A 6816-nucleotide genomic window follows, 5' to 3' on the forward strand; every position below is an offset into this window, starting at 1 on the left:
GAAAACAGGAACAAGACAAGGATGCCCTTTATCACCACTCCTATTTAACATTGTGCTGGAAGTTCTAGCTAGAGCAATAAGGCAAGAAAAAGAAATAAAGTGCATCCAAATTGGTAATGAAGAAGTTAAACTGTCCCTGTTTGTGGATGATATGATACTATACATAGAAAACCCTAAAGACCCCTTGAGAAAACTACTGGAACTAATAGAAAGATTCATCAGAGTAGCAGGATACAAGATAAACATACACCAATAGAGAGAATGATGAAAAGAAATCAGGAAAACAATAGCATTTATAATAGTCCCTAAAAAATTAAAATACTTAGGAATAAATCTAACCAGGAATGTAAAAGACCTATACAAAGAAAATTACAAAACACTACTGCAAGAAACCCAAAGGGATCTACGTAAATGGAAAAACATACCATGCACATGGATAGGCAGACTCAACATCATGAAAATTGCAATTCTACTTAAAGCAATTTACGAATACAATGCAATCCCGATCCAAATACCAACAACGTTCTTTAAAGAGATGGAAAAACTAATCATTAACTTTATATGGAAAGAGAAGAAGCCCCGGATAAGTAAAGCACTATTGAAGAATAAGAATAAAGTAGGAGGACGTACATTACCTGACCTCAGACCCTACTATACAGCTACAGTAGTCAAAACAGCCTGGTACTGCTACAATGACAGATACATTGACCAATGGAACAGAATCAAGAACCCAGATGTAAATCCATCCACCTATAGTCACCTGATCTCCGAAAAGGGCCCAAAGTCCATCAAATGTGGAAAAGACAGTCTTTTTTAACAAATGGTGCTGACAAAACTGGATGTCATACCTCACACTATATACAAAAACTAATTGAAAATGGATCAAAGACCTAAATATAAAGCCGAAAACTATAAAGTTCATAGAAGAATAAATAAGATCAACGCTAGAGGCCCTAATACATGGCATTAACAGGATACAAACCATAACCAACAACACACAAACTCCAGAAGGTAAGCTAGATAACCAGGATCTTCTAAAAATTAAACCCTTATGCTCATCAAAAGACTTCACCGAAAGAGTAAAAAGAGAACCTACAAACTGGGAAAAATTTTTTGGACAGTACAAGTCAGACAAAGTTCTAATCTCTAAAATCTACAAGAAAATCCAACACCTCTATAACAAAAAGACAAATAATCCTATTAAAAAATGGGCAATGGAAATGAACAGACACTTCACCAAAGAAGACATTCCAATGGCCAACAGACACATGAGGAAATGCTCGCGATCACTAGCCATTAGAGAAATGCAAATTAAAACCACAATGAGATACCATCTCACCCCGGCATTACTGGCACGAATCAAAAACACTGGAAATAACAAATGTTGGAGAGGCTGCAGGGAGATCAGAACTCTTATGCACTGCTGGTGGGAATGCAAAATGATACAACCATTTTGGAAAATGATATGGCGCTTCCTTAGAAAGCTAGAAATAGAAATACCATACCATCCAGCAATCCCACTCCTAGGAATAGATCCTAGAGAAATAAGAGCCGTCACACGAATAGACATATGCACACCCATGTTCATTGCAGCACCTGTTCACAATAGCAAAAAGATGGAAACAACCTGGCTGCCCATCAACAGATGAATGGATAAACAAACTATGGTACACACACACAGTGGAGTATTATGGAATGATAAAGAACAATGATGAATCTGTGAAGCATCTCATAACATGGATGAAACTGGAGGACATTATGCTGAGTGAAATAAGTCAATCACAAAAGAACAAATACTGTATGAGACCTCTGCTGTAAAAACTCATGAAAAAGTTTACACACAAAAAGAAACAATCTTTGTTGTTTATGAGTGATGAGAGGGGTAGGGGGGAATACTAAATAGACAATACATAAGTGGTAACATTGGTGAAGAGTAAGACAGTACACAATACTGGGGAAGCCAGCACAACTTGTACAAGGAAAGGTCATGGAAGTTCCATAGATACATCCAAACTTCCCGAGGGAGTGAATTGCTGGGCAAAGGGCTGTGGGGACCATGGTCTCGGGGAACATCTAGCTCAACTGGCATAACACAGTTTATAAAGACAATGCTCTACATTCTACCTTGGTGAGTAGCGTCTGGGGTCATAAAAGCCTGTGAGCGGCCATCTAAGATACTCCTCTGGTCTCACCCCTTCGGGAGCAAGGGAGAATGAAGAAAACAAGATACAAGGGAAATATTAGTCCAAAGGACTAATGGACCATGACTACCACGGTCTCCACCAGACTGAGTCCAGTACAATTAGATGATGCCTGGTTACCACCCCTGACTACTCTGACTGGGATCACAACAGGGGTTCCTGGACAGACCTGGAGAAACATGTAGAACAAAATTCTAACTCGCCAAAAAACACCAGACTTACTGGCCTGACAGAGACAGGAGAAACCTCGAGAGTATTGCCCTCGGACATCCTTTTAGCTCAGTAATGAAGTCACTCCTGAGGTTCACACTTCTGCCAAAGATTAGACAGCCTTATAGAAAATAAATAGTCACTGTTTATGTTATTGAAAAATGGCATTTGCAATGATGAAGTTGTTCATTTTGCAAAATTCTATCATGCGATCTCTGGCGTTGTTTCTTCCACCAAGGCTATATTTTCCAACTACTGATCCTTCTTCTTGGTTTCCAACTTTCACATTCCAATCCCCGGTAATTATCAGTGCATCTTGATTGTTTATTTGATCAATTTCCGACTGCCGAAGTTGGTAAAAATCTTCAATTTCTTCATCTTTGACTTTAGCGTTTGGTGTGTAAATTTCAATAATACTCATATTAACTGGTCTTCCTTATAGGCATATAGATATTATCCTATCACTGACAGGGTTGTACTTCAGTATAGATCTTAAAATGTTCTTTTTGACTATGAACACGACGCCATTTCTCTTCAATTTGTCATTCCTGGCATAGTAGACCATATGATTGTCTACTTCAAAATGGCCAAGGCCAGTCCACTTCGGCTCACTAATGCCTAGGATATCAGTCTTTATGCATTGAATTTCATTTTTGACAGCTTCCAGTTTTCCTAGATTCATACTTTGTACACTCCACGTTCTGATTACTAAAGGATGTTTGTAGCTGTTTCTTCTCATTGTGAGTCTTGCCACTTCAGCAAATGAAGGTCCCGAAAGCTTGACTCCATTCACGTCATTAAAGTTGACTCCACTTTGAGGAGGCAGCTCTTCTCCAGTCTTATTTTGAGTACGTTCCAACCTGAGGGGCTCATCCTCCGGCATGATATTAGACAATGTTCCACTGTTATTCATAAGGTTTGTCATACTGTGGTCAGTTTGTCGTACTGTGGTGTCTTCTGTGTTGCTGTGATACTGGAAGGTTTGCCACTGGTATTTCAAATACCTGCAGGATCACCCTTGGTGTACAGGTTTAGGGGAGATTCCAGACTAAGGCAGACTATGAAGAAGGACCTGGTAGCTACTTGTGAAAAAGTTAGTCATTGAAAACTTTATGAATAGCAGTTTGTTTTATAGGCCTATTGTCATGGATTAAGTTGTGTCCTCCAAAAAATACGTGTATCAATTTGGCTAGGCCATGATTCCCAGTGTTGTGTGGTTGCCCTCTATCTTGTGATTGTAACGTTACGTTAAAGAGGATTAGGTTGGGATTGTAATGCCACCCTTACCCAGGTCACATCCCTGATCCAATGTAAAGGGACTTTCCCTGGGATATGGCCTGCACCACCTTTTATATCTCAAGAGATAAAAGGAAAGGGAAGCAAGCAGAGAGTTGGGGACCTCATACCACCAAGAGAGAAGCACCTGGAGCAGAGCGCGTCCTTTGGACATGAGGTTCCTGCGCAGAGAAGCTTCTAGCCCGGGGGAAGACTGATGATGAAGAGGAACTTCCTCCGGAGCCAACAGAGAGAGAAAGCCTTCCCCTGGAGCTGACACCCTGAATTTGGACTTCTAGACTACTAGGCTGTGAGAAAATAAATTCCTCTTTGTTAAAACTATCCACTTGTGGTAGTTCTGTTGGAGCAGCACTAGATGACTAAGACACCTATCTAATCTTTGGCTGAAAGTTGGACTTCGGAAGTGGCTTCATTTCTGAGTTAGCAGGGTGTCCGGGGGCCATAGTCTCTGAGGTTCCTCCAGTCTCTGTCAGACCAGTATGTCTGGTCTTTTTTTGTGAATTTGAATTTTGTCCTGCATTTTTCACCCGCTCTGTCGTGGACGGTCTATTGTGATCCTTGTCAGAGTAGTTGGTGGTGGTAGCAGGGCACCATTTAGTTCTTCTGGGCTCAGGATGGTGCTGGCTGTGGTTTATATGACCCATTATTCCTTTGGACTAATATATTCTTTGTGCCTTTGGTTTTAGTCATTCTTCTTTGCTCTGAACATGGTGGAACCAATATATGTGTCTTAGATGGCTGCTCGCAAACTTTTAAGATCCCAGATGCTACTCACCAAAGTAGGAGGTAGAACATTTTCTTTATGAACTATGTTATGACAATTGACCTAGATGTCCCCTGAGACCATGGTCCCTAGTCCTCAGCCCCAGCGAATTGGTCCCTCAAGGTGTTTGGGTGTGTCTAGGAAGGTTCTATGACTTTGCCTTAGTCAAGTTGTGCTGACTTCCCATATATTGCATGTTCTTTTCCTTCACCAAAGTTAACACTTGTCTAGTGTCTAGTTAGTGATTTCCCATCCCAATCCTTCCCTTCCCTCATAACCATCAAAGATTTTTTTTTCTGTTTGTAAACCTTATCTTAGGATTTTATAATAGTGTTCTCGTACAATATTTGCCCTTTTGTAATTGACTTATTTCACTCGGCATGATGCCCTCCAGATTCATCCATGTTGGGAGATGTTTCAAGGATTCACCATTGTTCTTTATCATTGCTTAGTATTCCATTGTGTGTGTGTACCATAATTTGTTTATCCATTCATCTGTTGATGGGCGCTTAGGTTGTTTCCATCACTTTGCTATTGTGAATAATGCTGCAATGAACATGGGTGTGCATATGTTTATTCGCGTGATGGTTCTTATTTCTCTGTGATGTATTCCTAGGAGTGAGATTGCTGGATCGTATGGTATTTCTATTTCTAGCTTTTTAAGGCGGTGCCTTATTGTTTTCCATAGTGGTTGTACAATTTACATTCCCACCAGCAGTGCATAAGAGTTCCAATCTCCCTGCAACCTCCTCAACATTTGCTATTTTCTGCTTTTTTTTTTAAATTAGTGCCAGTAATGGTGGGATGAGATGGTATCTGGCTGAGTTTTAATTTGTATTCTCTAATTGTTAATGATTGAGAGTATTTCCTCATGTGTCTGTTAGTCGCCTGAATGTATTCTTTAGTGAAGTGTTTGTTCATATCCTTTGTTCATTTTTTAATTGGGTTATTTGTCTTTTTATTGTTAAGGTGTTGAAGTTGAAGATCATGTGATTCTTTTCTTTTGTTCTATTTATGTGGTGAATAATGTTGATTGATTTTCTAATGTTGAACCATCCTTTCATACCTGATATGAATCCCACTTGGTCACAGTGTATTTTTTCTGATAAGATCCTGAATTCTATTCGCTAAAATTTTGTTGAGAATTTTTGCATCTATATTCATGAGAGATATTAGTGTGTAATTTTCTTTTTTTTTTTTTTGGTGTCTTTGGCTTTGGTATCAGGTTATGCTGAAGTCATAGAATGAATTTGGAAGTATTCCTTCCTTTTCTGTGCTCTGAAATTGTTTGAGTAGTACTTTTGTGAACTCTTCTCTGAATGTTTGGTAAAACTCTCAAGTGACACCGTCTGGGCTTGGGCTTTTTTTTTTGTTGGGAGTTTTTTTTTTTTTTTTAATTACCTCTTCAATCTCTTCTCTTGTTTTGGGTCGGTTCAGATTTTCTATCTCAGCTTTTGTTAGTTTAGGTAATGTTTCTAGAAATTTGTCCATTTCCTCTAAGTTCTCAAATTTGTTGGAGTGCAGTTTTCATAGTATTCTGTTATGATCCTTTTTATTTCAGTTGAGTGTGTTGTAACGTCCTCCATATCATTTCTTATTTGGGTTATTTGCTGTCTGTTCTGTCTTTTGTCAGTTTTTGCTAGTGGTTTGTCGATTTTGCTGATCTTTTGAAAGAACAAACTTTTGGTCTTGTTGATTCTTTCTATTGTTTTTCTGTTGTCTATTTCCTTTATTTCTGCTCTAATCTTTATTATTTCCTTTCTTCTGGTGGCTGTGGGCTTCTTTTGCTGTTCTCTTTTTCATTTGCTGAAGTTGTAGGGTTAGTGTTTTGATTTGGCTCATTCTTCTTTTTTGATGAGAGTTCTTATTGTTATAAATTGACCTATGATCACTGTCTTTGCTGTTTCCCAAAGGTTTTGATATGATGTACTTTCATTCTCATTTGATTCTAGGAATTTTTTTTTATTCCATCTTTAATTTCTTCTATTACCCAGTTGTTTTTAAGCAAGATGTTATTCAGTTTCCACATATTTGATTTTTTTCCCTTGCTCTTCCTGTTATTGATTTCTACCTTCATAGCATTGTAATCAGAAAGAATGCTCGGTATTATTTTGATATTTTGGATTTTTTGAGGGTTGCTTTGTGGCCTAAAATGTGGTCTATTCTGGAGAATGTTCTATGTGTGTTGGAAAAGAATATATACTTTGCTGCTATTAGGTGGGGTGTTCTGTATACGTTTATGAGGTCAAGTAGTTTGATTGGGGCCTTTAGATCTTCTGTATCTCTGTTAAATTTCTTTCTAGATGTTCTGTCTTTTATCTAGAGTCGTGTGTTGAAGTCACCTAC

Source organism: Trichechus manatus, unplaced genomic scaffold, assembly GCF_000243295.1.
Source record: "Trichechus manatus latirostris isolate Lorelei unplaced genomic scaffold, TriManLat1.0 scaffold00070, whole genome shotgun sequence".
In the NCBI taxonomy this organism is placed as follows: Eukaryota; Metazoa; Chordata; class Mammalia; order Sirenia; family Trichechidae; genus Trichechus; species Trichechus manatus.